Consider the following 19,449-nt stretch of genomic DNA (forward strand, 5'->3'; position numbering starts at 1 on the left):
CAATAGGTACTGAATATAAAATATAATTGTGATAAGCTCTCTTTAAAGTGTTAAAGCACTTTAAATTTTGTGTGTGTGGAGGAGATGGGGGGAGGGAAGAGAGTGTAGGTCATCATGCAAAATGACTGTCTGGGAGCTCAAAGTTGAAGGGAACTTTTGGTTCTCTATAAAATTTGACAACTACTGGAGTTCCCGTCGTGGCGAAGTGGTTAACGAATCTGACTAGGAACCATGAGGTTGCGGGTTCGGTCCCTGCCCTTGCTCAGTGGGTTAACAATCCGGCGTTGCCGTGAGCTGTGGTGTAGGTTGCAGACGCAGCTCGGATCCCGCATTGCTGTGGCTCTGGCGTAGGCCAGTGGCTACAGCTCTGATTCAACCCCTAGCCTGGGAACCTCCATATGCCGCGGGAGCGGCCCAAGAAATAGCAACAACAACAAAAAGACAAAAAACAAAAGACAAAAAAAAAAAAAAAAAAAAAATTGACAACTATTAAATTTTATTAAGAATCTAGGTTGTCTTGTGGGTACTCATACCCAGGTACTGCCCATAAATAACACACCCAAACTGAGAGAACAGGCACTGCAACCAGCCTGTCTAGGTTCAATATTTGTCCTTGATCACAAACTTGAGTAAATCAATGAGCTTTTCTGCTTTGATGACTTAGAAAATGGGCTTTAATAATAGTACCTATCTCACAGGATAGTTATGATTAAATATATATATATATCAAACACACACACACACACACATATAAATAGAGGGGGGGGAAGGGCTTGAGAACAGTACCTGGAACATAGGAAGTATTTATTTTATTTAAAAATTTTAGTTTCTATTTCTTCTTTTTATTTTTTTCTTATTCTTTTTTTTTTTCTTTTTTACAAGCCCTTGTGTTGAGGGCTGACTTTCAAAAGGTTGCCGTGGAGATGGAAAGTATTTAGTAAATCTCTCATATGCAAGCACTGAATCTTTCAAATACAATTTGTCATATTCAGATGAACAAATTAGCTACAGTGGATTACTGATTGGGGAATGGAATTAGCCTCATTTTAAAAGATTTTGACTCAAACTAGAATTCTATCTTTTTTGTATCAATAAAAATGAGTTTCTTAAGGATATGAACTGGGTGATAGTGCATCATTTTATTCCAAGGACTAGCACATGCCTTTTATATAGAAGTTTAATAAACATGGAACGATTTAAATCTTAGTAATTTAAGAATTTTCCACAAAACCAATATAGGTGGATGTTAACAGAGACGTATAAAAAACCTCTAATTTTATTTATGTTTTCTTTTTAGGGATGCACTTGCAGCATATGGAAGTTCCAGGCTAGGGGGTCAAATCGGACCTGCAGCTGAGGTCTACACCACAGCCACAGCAACGCCAGATCCAAGCTGCATTTTTGACCTATGCTGCACAGTGCAGCAAGGCCTCAGATCATTAACCAACCCACTGAGCGAGGCCAGGGACTGAACCCAAGTCTTCAAAGATACTAGTCGTGTTCTTAACCCACTGAGCTACAATGGGAACTCCATATTCTTAATTGACTATATACAATGCAAAAGCAGCTCTGGTAGAAACTTCAAAGCATTTAAAAAGTTTTATATAGTAAGGGATAAAATTAAAACTTAACTACAAATAATTTCTTGAGAGGATTTGAGCACAAACAAAAATTGGCACTTTGTACACTTCAATGCAAGTTCTAGCTTAACTGCTGAGTAGAGGAAAAGCTTCATGTTGGTTGGAACAACTCCACCTTCTCCAAAATTACTGAGAACCACACCAAATGAGAGCATGACTTCCGAAGCTCAAAATAAAACTATTTTTATTAATACATAACAATGTGTTTAAAAATACCTAATTAATTCTTTCTTCAAAACAGACATCTCACTTACCTTTTCAGTATATTTCCTAAAAACATTAAAGACAGATGAAAGGCTTAGTTGGTATTTTCCACGAACTCAGTTCTTTTCCTCTGGAGTGGAGCTGACGTGACAAAGCAGGTTTGGGAATGCTAGAAATGAATTCCTATTTCCCTTGCATTCTTCAGATTCATTTTCCCCCAAATTTCTGCACTGGGTGGCTTCCATTTCAGCATCAGTCACGAAATCTTGAAGGTTAGACACAGTAAACAGGGAAGGACATAAAATTAAGTGATACGGGCTTAGCTTTGGGTCTCACAACTTTAATAGGGATGAATCATACCTTAAAGTATGTGAAAATGAATCACATATTCTATTCTTTATGAAACTCAGCCCTTAGTCAAGCTAAAGGAATTAGTGTGGTGTAGCCTAAAATTTTGTTTGCTCCTTTAATAAATGTTGAGTAAAAAAGATACAATTCCCAGGAAGACCAAAACACAAGTTCATCAATTTAGTATGAGTCTACAACATTGATTTATTTTTCACTATAAATGTGTAAAGGAAAAACGATTTTAATAAAGGGAATGAAAAATAATGGCAAGTTATTCTGATTTTCTAATTCTTTTTTTTTTTTTTTTTTGGTTGCACCCATGGTATGAAGAAGTTCCTGGGCCAGGGATAGAACCCATGACACAGCAGAGACCCAAACCGCTGAGTGACAACATGGGATCTTTAACCTGCTGACAAAAGAACTCCTGATTTTCCAATTTACCAGTCAAATTTGAAATGATTATTTTACTTACGTATCACTTAAGTCAGAAAAAAAGAAAGTGAGCCTTATCTGATTATCATTAGTATAGGCTTTAAATGAAGACATTCCATTCAATTGTTTTCTTAGTTATAGGAAACAAGCATTGAAATTAATTTAGTAGGAGAGGAAAAATACTGAATAATTCACATGGAATTAACAACCAAGAAATGTCTTTATGATTTGCAAAATCATGAACTGAAAATCAAAACTTCCTACACTTCAAGTAGTTATCAAACAAAACTATTTTTCTTTGCTTCCAATAAATCATTAAATAGGTTTGCTGTACTCACACTGACACCTTAATTCCCTATGACAGCCAAAAGTGACAGAATTAGGTCACTACTTCGGGAATGGAAATGAGAGTAGGTGGATTAAGGGGAACTCAGGCTGACAAAACTTGCTTTTTAGGGGATGGGAGAGAAAGCCATCAGTATGCCGTAAGAGTTTGAGCATTCTGACCATATATCAGGCAGTTATCCTTGTTGAATGGCTGTGGAATCCAAGTGACACCTTCTTCCTCAATGTACTCATTCCATCATTGGCTGAGCAGTCCATACTGGAGACCATTTAAAAATGTGCAGTTTGTAATAACCATTATCTATCTTAGCAGCTAGAAAGGCAAAATGAAAGTTAGCATATAAAACTATCTTTAGGGACTAGGGCAGAATAGTGATTCATGAATTACAAACATAATGACCAGAAGCAATTTTTCAAAAAAAGTAAAATGAACATATCTGATACTGAGGAGTTGAGTTTGTTCTTAAGAAGAAAAAAAAAAATCTCAGAATGTCCTTTATTCAAAGTCCGAGTACTCTCCTTCCTCCCCACAACTTCTATTTTTGGAATGGCATTCCAAAAGTGTAAGAAATATAAAATACTATGGTTGGTTGTTCAATAAACAAGAAGGAGTCAGTGAATTTACTTCATCTGCCCAATTAAATAATAAACATGGGACTCAATATGCCTTCCATCCCAGAAAAGAAAAAAATCCATAGATGAAAATCAGACATAGTAACAATTGCACCTGATGCCAGATTCTAACTGCAAAGGGCAAGAGGGATTCATGTTATGTGCTCTTAACTTTATAAATAAAAAGCATAGGAGTTCCTGCCGTGGCGCAGTGGTTAATGAATCTGACTAGGAATCATGAGGTTGCAGGTTCGATCCCTAGCCTTGCTTAGTGGGTTGGGGATCTGGCATTGCCGTGAGCTGTGGTGTAGGTTGCAGACGTGGCTCGGATCTGGTGTTGCTCTGGCTCTGGTGTAGGCCTGTGGCTACAGCTCCGACTGGACCCCTAGCCTGGGAACCTCCATATGCCACGGGAACGGCCCTGGAAAAGGCAAAAAGACAAAAAAAAAAAAAAAAAAAAAAAAAAAAGCATAAATTTCAGTTTAAAGAAAAGGAAGGAGTTCTCTTTGTGGCTCAGTGGTAACGAACCCAACAGGTATCCGTGAGGACACAGGTTTGATCCCTGGCCTTGCTCAGTGGGTTAAGGGTCTGGCATTCTGAGTTGTGGTATAGGTCACAGACAAAGCTCAGATCCCACGCTGCTGTGGCTGTGTGCCGGTTTAGACTGGCAGCTACAGCTCCAATTAGACCCCTGGCCTGGGAACTTCCATATGCTGTGGGTATGGCCCTAAAAAAAAACAAAAGAAATCTCATCATTTAGAATGATCTGAGAAAAACAAGTTTAGTAAAACAGAGTCTGAGAACAAGCTGTGTGAATGCTGGGCTTAGTGTGTTTCTTAGTATGCAGTTAAAAAGTAGTATTCAAAGGGAAGACAATATGTACATGCAAGTTTCTTTTCAAAGTAGGACACTGCTCAAAGCTAAGCAATGGGGCGGAGCACTTGTGTTATCTGGAAATAAGGTAAAAAACAAACAAACAACAATGCTCTTTGTTGCAGCACAGAGATGCATCCAGGATTAGATTTGCTAACTGAGAGCTGCAAGTTGGCAGCTGCGGGCTTCTGCTCTTAGGTATCCTAGTTTGTAGTATTCTGTTCTTGTAAAAACCAACAATTACTGTTTCAAGGTTTGTATTTTTTACTTCTTTTTGACCGCATCTGTAGCATGTGGAAGTTTCCTGGGCCAAGGATGGAACCCTACCACATAAGCAACCTGAGCTGCTGGAGGAAAAATGCTGATCCTTAACCCACTGAGCCACAAGGGAACTCAAGTTTAGTATTTTGAAGCTGATTATTCTTCAGTCTTGTATTATAACTTTTCAAAGTAATCTTAAAGTCAGTAGTAACACCTATACTACAAAACACCTCTAACATGATATTTCAAATCCTCTAATATACTTAATTATAGCTTCGCTGGCATCACAATTGCTCCTATAGCCTTAAAAGGGGAGGAGTGTGTGTGTCAGGGGGGTGAGAAATGTAATCTTATACCCATTCCATTACACTGGTTGAAGAGAATAAACCTCATGGTACGGAGAATTAATGATCTGTTGTTTCTCCCAATGCTTGGTGTATAAGAAGTTAACCACTGGAAAGAAAAAGTGGAGGTCCTAGCACCAAGTTTTTACAGGTATTTTCATTATTCATTTGAAGTAAATATCAAGGATATCAGCTATCCCACATATAATGGTGCTTATAATCTCTCACTTCAAAGTTTAAATTACTTAGAGTTATGCATATCTGTGTTCTTCTCTCATAGGGTAAATAACCAAGAACCACATGAGTCATACCTTCATGATAATAGTCATATTTTTCTGGCCTACCTACAACAAATCAACTACATTTTAAGTGTCTGAACTGCTCTTTAAAATATTAATTTCAAACATATAAGTAACATTTTTTTAATTTAAACCCAATATTCAACGTTTCTGACTGAGATGGACTCCATAATCTATTTTTCAAATATAATACACTTGATTCATATATATTTTAAGTACAGCTGCTAGCTTTGTCCCAATACTTCCACTTAGTTCTCTCAACTTGATTCTCAACTTAGTTGCAAAACTGAACCTGCAGGCAAGACCTTGTTAACACTGAGCCAAAATGGCTACCAATTTTAAAAAGACAATTTCTCCCAATATGGGGGTGTTCTGCACGTAACAGTAAGTAGGTGTAAACATGCTCACAAAATGGAGCCTCAACCCATGAGAATGCCTTTTAAAAGATAACAAGATGTTAAGATTATTTTAGTTGTGAAATACCAATAGAATAAGGAGACAGAAAAAGAAACCTTGAGCATAATTTCAATTTTTCTACATAAATTTTCCCAATAATCTAAAGCCATCAAAGTGCTCTTTAAGAAACCTTACCCTGGAGTTCCCATTGTGGCACAGCGGAAACAAATCTGACTAGGAACCATAGGGTTGTGGGTTCGATCCCTGGCCTCGCTCAATGGGTTAAGGATCCAACGTTGCCATGAGCTGTGGTGTAGGTCGCAGATGTGGTTCGGATCCTATGTTACTGTAGCTGTGGTGAAGGCCAGAACTATAGCTCTGATTGGACCCCTAAGCCTGGGAACCTCCATATGCAGGGGATGCAGCCCTAAAAAGCAGAAAAGAAAGAAAGAAAGAAAAAAGGCAGACTCATGAATATTTACCCTTTTTTTTTCTTTGGAGATGCTGTTGCTCTTGGACTGAATGCCATCAGAGCCACCTGGATACAGAGCATCTGCCACAAAACTGTCTCTCCAGCCTGACTTCCCATTTCCCCCCAAGTGCATACTTAAAAATTAGTGTTGAAGTTAGAAGCAGAGTAAAGAGTAAACACTACTTTTTATGGAGACTATCACCCAAAGGTCAAATTTAAAAGGTGGCAGTCAATCTCATTAGCCCCCTTTCCTTTTTCTTCCTCCTTTGGTTCCAAGGGTGAACCTTAGAAATCATGGTCAATGAGACTGGCAAGGACAAACTGATGTACCTTTCTTATAAGTGTGATGACTCCAACTCCACCTCCCTCTTAGGCAGAGATGAGGGTGAAGTGACTGGAGCTGCGGCAGGTTTCATGAGTCAAAGGTTATAAACCTGTTCTAACCCAAACTTCAAAGAACAAGAAATCCTAAAAGTATCACCATCTTTTAATTATTGGCCAATCGATATTGCACTCTCCCTCTTTCATGAAAACATAATATAGGCACTCTTAATACACAAGTCCACTAATGAAGTCATTTTCCTATCTAAACTAAACTTTCAGGTCTCTTTAAAAAAAAAAAATGCTAAAGCAAAGAAGAAAATTAGAAAATATGGACTTAACTGAACTTTGCCAGTGACTGTGATGTAATCTGGAATGTCACTTTAAAAAATAAGTGGACATAATATTTCCAAATGTCAACAGCCACACTTGTATTATTAAGTTTCTCCTTACTTTATGAAATAGGTCATTTTCTAAAAATTCACTGAATAAACATAAAATTTTTCTACAGCGAAGTTCCCTTCGTGGTTCAGCAGCTAACGAACCTGACTAGGATCCATGAGGATGCAGTTTGATCCCAGGCCTCACTCAGTGGGTTAAGGATCCAGCATTGCCACAAGCTGTGGCATAGGTCGCAAATGCAGCTGGATCTGGTGTTGCTGTGGCTGTGGCATGGTCCTGCATCTGCAGCTCCAATTTGACCCCTAGCCTGGGAATTTTCATATGCCAAAGGTGTGGCCCTAAAAAGGAAAAAAAAATTTTTTTACATAGCAGATGAATTTCCTACCAAAAACAAATTAACTTCAAAGATGCTTTACAATCTCTTATTATTTTTCTCTTTTGGCTGCATCATGGCATGCAGAAGTTTCTGGCCAGGGATGCAAACCCATGCCACACAGCAAGGATTCAAGCCACAGCAGTGACAAGGCTGCACCACAAGAGAAGCCCTACCCATCTTTATTTCTGGTTGCTCTCAGCCATCACCTTCTCCTTCCCTCTACTGGTTTTTTGTTATTTATTTATTTTCAAATTTGGTCTTGCTAAATTAGGTTACTATAAATAAGAAAAAAAAATTTGGAATTTTAGAAATGTACTTTTTCTGTATCTTTTAAAAGAACTGTCATCAGAGCCTAGTTCTCAGAGATTTGATTATCAAGACAAAGTAGGAAGAGAGAGAATATATATTATCTATATGCAGAAATTCATGTTCTCACTGACTGTGCAGAAGAACCCAGTCCTTTTCATCATTCACTATGAAGTTCTACTCCAAGCAAATGAAGTTTAAGCAAAGTTCAAGTCGCTGCAGAAATTTAGTTTTCAAAGAACACCTGACAGAAAAATGTGTTAAAATTTTTGGTATCACTAAATTAAGTTTTTTAAAAGTGTGCCATATCTTGTTTCTAAATTAAAGGACGTTTTAAAACAACCTTATGAGCACACAAAGGAACATGGCACTTACAAGGTTTTTTTTTTTTTTTTTTTTTTTTGTCTTCTAAAGCTTCTAGTCATAGAAAAGCACTTACAAGGACATACAGGGTTCATCTTGGCACACTTGGCTTGGATATGTGAGACATGATATGGAGTTTATATCCAATGAGGGTTCTGGGGAAATAAGAAAGCATTTGAGACAAAACAGCAATAAGGCCTGATTCTGATAAATCTAAAATGTGTTTTAGATTAATATTTGCTATTCATTTTACAATTAATTCAAGTTCTGCATAAAATTTCACACAAAGGGAAAATATTTTAAAGTCCTAAGTATTTCCTAATGTAACATGAGACCAACTTCCCTGATCTGAAGAATTGAGAACTGTTATATTTATCAAAATAAAAAATAATTGAATATCCATAATCATTTTGGCAAAAGCTATACCACTTAACTTCTTATGTAAATAATTTTCAGACTGAACTTGGCAAGTATGCAACTAAAGGAAAGACTTCATAACCCTAATGTTAGAAAATTTTCCATATTATATTTTTTACCTATATCCTTCTTCAAGTCTGAGAGCTCCAATATATGCTAGTGAAAAAAAAGATCAAAATTAGCATTAATGTAAGGATTTTCAATCAATACTGTAAAAAGAATCACTAGGGGAAAAAAAGGCCAGAATAAAGAAAACTCAAATATATGACTTAATGAGAAACCCTTCAAACATACAAAATCAAACTGTATTACTTACCAAACCTCTACACCATCTCCTGATAAATCTCCAAGGGAAAAATGTGGGAGATCTAAAATGTATCATAAACAGGCAGAGAAAATATTTTAATAGCCCTCCCCCTAAATAACATAAATTCAAAGTAAAAAATTTCAGGACAAGACATAGGTCAATGAAGTATAATTATTTTGAAGTCTTTTATAAAATTTCTAAACTTATGAATAAACTTCCAGTTTTCTGCTCCTGAGAATGCTGAAATACTTTTAAAAGGAAAGGGGAAAAAGAGCAAAACTTAAATGTGCACATGTGTGTGTGGGGGGAATCAATACAGAACATAGGGAAGAGATGAGCTGCAAGGAAAAAAAAAAAAAAAAGCTGCAAGGAGGAGGAGAGAAAAAACACCAAAATAAAAAATAAAATAAAAACCTTTCTCTGTAATACTGTGGAGTTCTATTTGTTTTTTCCTTCTAATTTACTGAGATATGGGGCTCTTTGGAACAGACCAGTTATTAAGTATTTGAATCACTGCTCTACTACAAAATGTTCCTGTATCTGTGTCATCTGTAAAAGCGAAGCTGTGAGGATTAAAAGAAAACACCCAAAAAGCACTATGAACAGTACCTAACACACAGCAAGCACTTAAATGCCAGCTATCAGCACTAAACAGTGTACATGTTCACTTAAATATTTCCTTATCAGCTATTATCTCCTTATCTCCCTGATGGGCTCCCTGAATGGCTGGAATCTGAATTCAGGTTTTGCCAATATATCTAATGATACTTAACTTTCAGAATGGCTTTAGTCAAATTCTTTCAAATGTTCTTTCCATAGTGACACCCCTCTTGCCTGGCATCAATTATTACTTTTGATATTAGGAGGAGATGGAAATATAGATGTAGTGTGTCTTTCATGCCTTTGCTCTACAAATCTAAAGCTTTTGTATATATAAAGAAGGAAACATGTAGCAATTATAAAATGTTAAATATTTTATGATGCTAAGGACAGAATAGAGGCATACAATAGCAAATTAAATTTTACAAATTTAAACTTCTAGAATAAACCTTCTGTTCTTCGGTTATAAATCAATAAATCTAACGTAAGAAAATGCTTTGTCTCTGGCTCTAAAAAGATAAATATATTTCTAAAGAAAGATAAAAGTGAAAATTTTGGTTCTAATACTTGCTTTATGACGAACTAGCTGTACAACCCTGGCTGTTACTCAACTTCTCTGGGCCAGTGAATATTAAAGATAATACAAAGTACCTAGCTGCGTGTGTCTGGCACACTGTATGAACTCAATGAATGGGAGCTATTGCTTGACTAGTGTGAGTGAAGAGGGTTGGACTAGATATCAAGTCAAAATTCAAAATTCAAAATATCAGGAAGGCTTTTTTTTTTTTCCCCAGGGTAGCACCTGCGGCACATGGAAGTTCCCAGGCTAGGGTTTGAATCAGAGCTGCAGCTGCCAGCCTGCACCACAGCCACAGCAATGCCAGATCCAAGCTGCATGGGCAACCTACACCACAGCTCACAGCAATGCCAGGACCCTGACCCACTGAGCAAGGCCAGGGTTTAAACCCGCAACCTCATGGATACTAGTCAGATTTGTTTCTGCTTCGCCACAATGGGAACTCCAAGAATTTAGATATGACACCATATGATGAGAATGTTGTTATTTTTGTGATAATTACTATGGCAATTACAAAGCACAAATAGAGAAGTAAGAGAGATCAGGTAGGAAAATTGGGAAAAGAATTTTAACAATCTAGAAATTGACGTGTAAAATATACAGCAATGCTTCCTAACCTGTAATCTTGTTACCTGTAATTTGTGGATATATCAAACTGACTAAATGTGAATTTTCTCCTTAATTCCATAATGGAAGAAGGCTCCTTTATATCCACAGTATATTTGGTACTTAGAACATTATCATAAAAGTGGGTCTCTAAATGTATAGTCTAAAATTGAATGTAATGCTGTTATAATTAATAAAATCAATCACTTTAAAAGTACTGCTCAATTCCTAGAATATTTTAAAACAAAACTTCCAGTCAACTGAAGTAGTAAAGTACAACAATTAGCTCTTATGGCTGGTCTGATATTTTTTTCTACACTGGTTCCAAGTCATCTTCTTATGAGATTAAGAACTACCATCCTAGGATAGTAAATTAATAAGTAGAGAAAGGAATCAACTATAATGGAAAAAATAAAAATCATACAAATTAAAAAAAAATTCTATGAGGGGAAAAAAAGGGGGAGAAAGGAAAAGACATCATATTAGAATCAGTATGACTTGATTAACGGAAAATCCAGGTTACTAAGACTGTAACCTGTAGGACCAAAATGTACTTCATGCCTGTATGGTTTTCTTCCCTATGCCAGAATCTGCTCCTTGTATCCACAGTGCCAGAAACACATTTATGCACTAAACTTTTGTTAAATGACTAGTATCTGTTTTTCAGCATCACCAAATTTCATGTGATCTGGAGGTACATATGAGATGAGACTAAAAGACTGGGTTTAGAGATATAAAGTCCAGAAGCCCTAACTGTGGCTGAAGTCTCTAAAGAGGGATAAAAGACATAGGAAGAGGGCATTACGAGGGACAAATACACAAATTGTGGATCAAACAGAGTCAGCAAAAGTCAGAAAAGTTTTGAAGGTTTACTGAATTCTATCAAAAATAACAAGACAATCAAGGATGATGACTGGGTGGGGTGGGGCACAGGGGTAGACAACTGAAATGGCCTGAAGATCACTGCTGTCATAAACATGCTGGCTTTGACTTAATGACAATTAAAGTGACCTGTAATTCTCCTAGGTAGAACAAAGCTGGATGGAACCCCAAAGCAACCAAAGGCACAGCACCTTGGTTTGTCAGACATCTATCTAGAATGGTAAATTTGGTCTCAGTGCTAGGTATACCTGGAGCCAACCTGACTTTGATTAATATCTTCCAGGTCATAAGTCTCAGCTGTGATATTGCTTTACTGTTTATTCACTAGCCACAAATACATATATGGGCTATTACCACCAGAGAACTGATTTTCTTAAAGTTCATGGGTAATCAGGATGCTATTCAACTTTGCTTATGCATATTATACAATAAGGAAATAAGTTCTGATTCTGCTCTATCTTTAGTTTATGACCCTAGCCTAGGCAAATCATGAGTTATGAAGTAAAATGGAAACAATTCCCTATTTCTAAAACACACAAACAGAAAGATAACAATTGCAGATTATCAGAAAGATGTGAAAACAAAAAATCAACAACACACAAAGCCATGGTTATATATACACCCAGCATAGTTCATGATCTTCGAGCAGCCACTTCAAAGACATAAAAGAAAGCCAGGGAAGGTACAAAACAGGGCAACTAAGAAGTGTTTATAATAATAAAGTGGCTTTTACCTTCAAAGAGTAAGAACTCCAATCTGGAAAGAAAGTTAAGACGATAAAATTGAATTCCATGAAAAATCATAATGGTTGCAGATAAAAATACTAGAGTCTGGCTCCATTTTATTCAAAGTAATTTAAAGCAAATCCTGAAACACTCCAACTAGGAAACGTATTAACGCTGGTAAAAAGTAAATCTCAAATCACAAGATATTTCGTAAACTTGTGACATAAGCCATGGGTACAAAAAAAAAAAGTAGTCTGAAAAACTGTAAATAGTTTTAAGAAGGTTCCGCTATTCAGAAGCTATCGTTAATCTTACTATCACAACATAAAATAATTCTTATGCTGTTATTTCAGTGAAACTAGTCTTTGGCCCCACCTATAATTCCAAGCTGGGAAAACTAACAGTCTAACCAGCTAGTTAGCAATATCCCAGATATTCCAGTTATTCAGTATTTCAAAGAAGCCTAATGACATTTACCAGCTAAGACTGCATATAGCAAGCAAAACCCAGAAGGCACTTACAGAGCGGTAGTTAAAATATGAGCTCTGGTATCAGATCAGCCTGGGTTCAATTCCAGATTGGCCATTTCTAGTTAGGAATGCTTTGGATCGAAATGTCTGTGTGTTTCCGTATTTATATTTACTTTACAGGATTAATAAATAAGTAAGTTTAAGATAATGACAGCCATTGGAAACATTCACTATTAGGTCTACTGTCAAGTTTGCTGACTGAAACTGTAACTAGTTCAACGTGCTAAGCTCAGTTCTCTTACTGACTAAAAGTTCTAACAATTATAGGTCTTCGAACTTTTTTAAAAAAGAAAATGTTCATGGTTGAAAAACAGACTGAGAGCTGAAAAGGTTGGAAAGTCATTTGGATTAAACCATGTTTTTTTTTGTTTGTTTGTTTTTTTGCTGTGCCCACAGCATGCAGATGTTCCTGGGCCAGAGATCAAACCCATGCCACAGCAGTAACAATGCCAGATCCTTAACCTCTAGGCCACCAGGGAATTCCTAAGCCATGTATTTTTATTTTTAGCTTTTATGACCACCCCTAAGGGGTATGGAAGTTTCCAGGCTAGGGGTCAAATCGAAGCTGCAGCTGCCGGCCTACATCACAGCCACAGCAACACCGGATTTGAGGCACACCTGCAACCAACACCATAGCTTGTGGTAATGCCAAATCCTTAACACACCGAGTGAGGTCAGGGATTGAACCCACATTCTCATGAACACTATGTCAGGTTCTTAACCCACTGAGCCACACACAATGGGAACTCCCATAAACCATGTATTTTCAAGAGACATGGAATTCTGAGGGCTTGTTTGTTTTTTTAAAGAAACTATCTTAATCAACTCAGCTCTCCCTATCAAACCTATCAATATCTTATAATACCGCTGACAAAAATGTATTATTAGACACTAGATTAACCAGTTTTGTTAAGACATCAAAGCATGAAACAGCTTGACCTTTATATTAAGGGGCCTTATGAGTTACAGGGAATGGAGAAAAAAGTTATTTTTAGTAAATCTAGTCCATTTAAACAAAGCAACACCTGTTTTTCTTCAGGGATATAACAAATGTTTCAAAGAACTGCTCATTATTTCAACCTTGACTAGGGATTTCTCACTCAAGGCTTAGTTTTCAGTAAGGGAAAAATAAAATATAAGGAAACCTACCTTCACATTTGTTCTTTCAGAGTCAGTCACTCCATCTTTATATTTAAAATTTTGAACTGTACAGTAGAAATTCTTAAAAGTCAAGTTACTTTTATCTTATCCAGTGGACACTACAGTTGTAATTTAGTTTAAAAAATTCATAATATATACACTTTAAAAACTCTTCTCTCTAGGAGTAATCCAAATTATGCACATTATTCATATATTCCAATTATAAGCTGAGTATTTTATTAGGAGGACAGAACACCTTTTAAACTTCCAATGGTGTTTTTCTGGAAGATTTGGTTTGAGGATCACTACAATTTATAAATCTATTACCACCTCTTGGAATCTTCTCTAAATTCTTTAAGAATAATAGCCATGACTTCCTATTTTCTATTTCTAATTGCAGAAACATAAAACACTCAATGGCTATAAAATGAATGGACATAAATCAGTTATCAATGTTAGGTACAGACCAGACTTAACCTTTTCAATAAATAGCTACTTTCAGCTGATTATCTAGATTTGGTTGGTAACGTACAAGATGATCTATTTAATGATACCCTTTCCTAAGCATTAACAGGTTGATCAAGATGTTATTGTTGGAGTTCCCATTGTGGCTCAGGGGAAACGAACCTGACTAGTATCCATGAGTCCAAAGGTTCAAATTCCTGGCCTCATTCAGTGGGCTAAGGATCTGGCATTGCCGTGAGCTGTGGTGTAGGTTGTAGACACATCTTGGATCTGGCATTGCCGTGGTGTGGGCCAGTGGCTACAGCTCCGATTTGACCCCTAGCCTGGGAAACTCCATATGCCACAGGTGCAGCCCTAAAAGACAAAAAAAAAAAGTTACTGTAGTTTCTGAAAAGAAAAAATAAGTTAATTACTTTTATAATACTTCTCAAGGACAAGATCCAGGATGGGGAATTTTTGGTAATTCCTTCTGTCATAATGAAAGCCCACACAATGGAGAAAGCAATAGTATTTTGCAATCTTCTTTTTTAAGGTAAAAAACATGTTACACTAATAAAAATGATTAAAGGTAGTAATTTCAACACACATCACACATCGGGATGAAGCTTCAATTTTACTATTTACTAGATTTAAATATTTTCCCCAAAGGTTTACTGGTAAGCAAGATCACATAAATGATATATTGAGAATTATATGTTGAGAATTCACATAAGCATTCAGCTTCCTTCTTCAAGCTACTAAACTATACATCTATAGATTTAAATATTCTGCCCCAGACAGAATCTTTGGGTAAATTTTAAGAAACACTTACCATTGTTTTGACCTACTTTGCAGATCTAAATATAAAGCAACACTAAAACTGATACACAAACACAATTTTTAAAACAGCAATGACAGTGATTTTTCAGAAAACACTGGCCAGATCTTTTATTAATGTAGTATTTCAAATCATTAATAATCTCCATTTGGGAAACATTTAATCTACACCAAACAGAAGTAATCACACGAAAATTCTGCAAGGAGAGCTAGTTTTCTTAGAGCCAGATCAACTGATCAGTTATAAACTCAAAGAAACAACTCCAGAGTTTAGGTGTGGTAAATAGTAAGCCTGGAGTTCCCATCGGGGCACAGCGGAAAACGAATCCAACTAGGAACCATAAGGTTGCGGGTTTGATCCTTGGCCTCACTCAATGGGTTAAGGATCTGGTGTTGCCGTGAGTTGTGGCATAGGTCACAGATGCAGCTCGGATCTGGCATTGCTGTGGTTGTGGCATAGGTTTGCAGCTGTAGCTTCAATAAGACCCCTAGCCCGAGAACCTCCATATGCCGTAGGTGCAGCACTAGAAAGCAAAAAATAAATAAATATAAATTAATAATGATAAGAAGAAGCCTTCAGCTAATCCCCTATAGAGTGTCAAGTTATTGTCATGGTGATCTTAAATTTAATACTAGTGAGTACTGAGAATCCCTAAATCTAGCCTGAAATACCCGATTGTTTTAAGCAATGGACAAATTATACACATTATAGAAGCAAGACATTACAGTCCTTAAGAATTTAACAGACTTTTAACAAAAATACTGATTTATCTGTTTATCTATATACTGTTTTCTGTATGGCTCGGATTCTCATGAAACAGAACAGTAGAAAATACCTGGAATAATCTAAAGCCATTTTTTCATTAAAAAAACTTTTATTAAAGACCGCATGTCTTTCTGTATCAAGTTAAGATAATATCTTCTCCAAGAATGCATATAGAAAATAGGTTCTCCACATGACCCACCATAGGGCTGAGCATACTGGGGTTTTTTTTGATGTGTTAATTTTGTATCGTGCATGCATACATTTGTGCAAGCCCACATAAACACACACACACTCAGGTTTGGTAAGTGAAGACCTCTAACAAATTTTTCCACCACGTCCTTGAAAAATGTAGATGAAATCAAATATCAGATGATGGATGATTTAATTTACCCACACTTTAAAACTACTTAAAACTAATTTAGAGAGAACTCAGGGATGAAAATAAATTTGGATTTTGTGAATAAACTTAAACATTTTAAGTCAATTGGAAAGTGGCATTCCCTTTTGAAATTAACTGTAAGTTTGCTTAGGTAAGAAATGGCTTTCTTAAAGACCAAAATCCAACCAATATGATATTTTGGCCTAAACTTTTATAAATGATGGAAGAAAAACAAACTGAACTACCAACATCACACACACACCCCTTAGCAATCCATTTTAATCTAAGACAAAATTATTATTATTTTTTTTCATTTTCCTTTTTTTTTTTTAGTCTTTTTGCCTTTTCTAGGGCTGCTCCCGCGACATATGGAGGTTCCCAGGCTAGGGGTCTAATTGGAGCCATAGCCACTGGCCTACACCACAGCCACAGCAACACGGGATCCGAGCCTTATCTGCGACCTACACCACAGCTCACAGCAAAGCTGGATCTTTAACTCATTGAGCAAGGCCAGAGATCGAACCCGCACCTCATGGTTCCTAGTCAGATTCGTTAACCACTGCGCCACGACAGGAACTCCAGACAAAATTATTATAATGCTGATTCTTGAACAAGATGGGTCTGAATTGCACAGGTCCATTTATACATATTTTTTTTTCAACACTAAATACTATATAGTACTATATAATCTGCACTTGGTTGAATCAGAGGGTGTGAAATGGCATACATAGAGGTACTGTGTGTAAGGAGGGCGGACTCCAAGTTATTTTCCACTACAAGGAGGGTTGACTCCCTTAACCTCTGTGTTGTTCAAGGGTTAACTCTACTTTAAATTCAAATTAGGCTGGCTTCATTTTAGGCTTAGAGAGCTTTATAGTAAACATAAAATTAAACATTTAAGTCTAACCTGACATTATGAAGCCTAGTCCTCACCTAGTAGTTCAGAGTACATGCTTGGAGTCAGCGAGAATATAGTTTGAATCCTGGCTTTGCCACTTTATAGACAGGTAACCTCCAGCTATACATAAAAAACTATTTAATCTCAAACTCTGAGTTCCTCATATGTAAAGTAGGAATACCACCTACCTTAAAGGGTTTCTGATTACATGATACACAAAATGTAAAGGGATTCCTTAGCACAGTGCCTGATACACAGTACTTATACCATAGTAGCAGGTTTTATTAACCTACCATAAAAAATGCTTGGCATAAGGAAAGTGAATGTTTCTATTCCATAGGTAATCTATAATACTTTCACATTTCAAAATGTTTCAGAGTTGAAAATCAATTCTGAGGGACTACCTCCTAGCTCTTCCGTCTCTAAAACTAAAGGTACCCGCGATTTCCATCCATTCTTTATATTTCCCATCTGCTGCCCCCCCCCCCCTATTTTTAGTCTTTTTGCCTTTTCTAGGGCTGCTCCCGCGGCATATGGAGGTTCCCAGGCTAGGGGTCTAATTGGAGCCATAGCCACTGGCCTACACCACAGCCACAGCAACGCGGGATCCGAGCCTTATCTGCGACCTACACCACAGCTCACGGCAAAGCTGGATCTTTAACTCACTGAGCAAGGCCAGAGATCGAACCCGCAACCTCATGGTTCTTAGTCGGATTCGTTAACCACTGAGCCACGACGGGAAATCCATCCCACCTGTTGCTCTTAACTCAAATAATTTTTAGCCTTTTTTCTTTCTTTTTTGGCTGTGCCCCATGGCATGTGTAAGTTTCTGGGTCAGAGATTGAACCCATGCCACAACAGTGACAATACTGAATCCTTAACCATTAGCCCCCCAGGGAATTCCAATTTTTAGTAATCTTTAATGATTTTCTTCCTTAATTTGCTTTAATTTTTCACACCAAAGACTTATTTTGACTTGATTAATGAATATTAACTTTTTGTTAAAGATTTAGAAAACAAAACACCAAATGGGTATTTTTTGCAGCCTTCCCTTTTTAGCTTTCAGAGGTTATTTTTATATCATCTTCTATGACTTGTTCTGTTTTCTGCTGCCCCTCCCCCTGCTTTTTTTTTTTTTTTTTTTTTTTTTTTTTTTTTGCTTTTTAGAGCCTCAACTATGGAGGTTCCCAGGCTAGGGGTCAAATTGGAGCTACAGCTGCTGGCCTACACCACAACCACAGCAATACAGGATCTGAGCGGCATTTGTGACCTACACCACAGCTCACGGCAACACCAGATCCTTAACCCACCGAGTGAGGCCAAGAATCGAACCCACAACCTCATGATTCTTACTCGGATTTGTTTTGGCTGCGCGATGATGGGAACTTCTAATTTTAAATATGCCACAGCATTTCCTGAACAACCTAGGCTTTTTTGCTTTTTCCTTCCTATTGTCATCTTCTATCCATACACTGAAACTATTAATGCCTGATCATCTAAACTTACTCCATTTTCTTGAAGACTAGGCTCCTAATCTTTACTTGGGATGATTAACATTTGTGGTGGCTGTTAGCAAAGATTTTAATCTCTGACTAGATCCACCTAGACCAACTAGATCCTATAGTCATTGTAAATAGCTGTTGTTGAGATCTTTTCTACTAAGGTATACTTTCTAAAATCCTTTCAAATGTGAGATAATCTATAACCTTGCTATTTATTCAAAGTGTAGTCAGGGACATTGGAATCACCTAGGAGTGTGTTAGAAATGAAGATTCTTTTTCCATCTCAAATTATTGAATCAGAATCTGCATTTAAATAAATCGCTAGATTCTCATCCACAGTAAAGTTGGAGAAACACCACTGAATGGTGAATTGTGACTTAAACAGTTTAAAAAATTAAAATAATCAGAAGTTCAGGGAGTTCCTGTCATGGCTCAGCAGAAACGAATCTGACTAGTACCCATGAGGACGCAGGTTCAATCCCTGGCCTTGCTAAGTGGGTTAAGGATCTGGCGTTGCCATGAGCTGTGGTGTAGGTTGCAGATGTGGCTCAGATCTGGCATTGCTGTGGCTGTGACATTGGCCAGTGGCTACTGCTCTGATTCAACTCCTAGTCTGGGAACCTTCATATGCCTTGAGTGTGTCCCTAAAAAGACAAAAAGACAAAAAAAAAAAAAAAAAAAAAAAAAAAAGTTCTTTCAACATTATCTTGATAAATGTTAACAAATGGTCTCTTCTTACCACATTTGAAAAGCCAAATAAAAATGACATTACAGCCAACAAGCATACTTACATTACTGTTCATAATTTAAAAAGATGTTTCAATAACTACTTATTGTTGGTTGTA

The 19,449-nt window shown here is 36.9% G+C and overlaps 1 long non-coding RNA gene across 1 annotated transcript; it reads right to left on the reverse strand.

Annotated features, from left to right (window-relative positions):
• Positions 1 to 832: 832 nt before the first annotated feature.
• Positions 833 to 8,056, reverse strand: LOC146402598 (uncharacterized). Its single transcript, XR_014807272.1, has 2 exons — positions 3,132 to 8,056; positions 833 to 2,109 (listed from the first exon to the last, which is right to left on the reverse strand). It is a non-coding gene; the product is annotated as an uncharacterized LOC146402598 (long non-coding RNA).
• Positions 8,057 to 19,449: the final 11,393 nt, after the last annotated feature.

Source organism: Sus scrofa, chromosome 6 (assembly GCF_054392235.1).
Source record: "Sus scrofa isolate SSC_HxYL_T2T_F1_AM1 chromosome 6, Sscrofa_HxYL_maternal_Yorkshire_Landrace_v2.0, whole genome shotgun sequence".
Lineage (NCBI taxonomy): Eukaryota > Metazoa > Chordata > Mammalia > Artiodactyla > Suidae > Sus > Sus scrofa.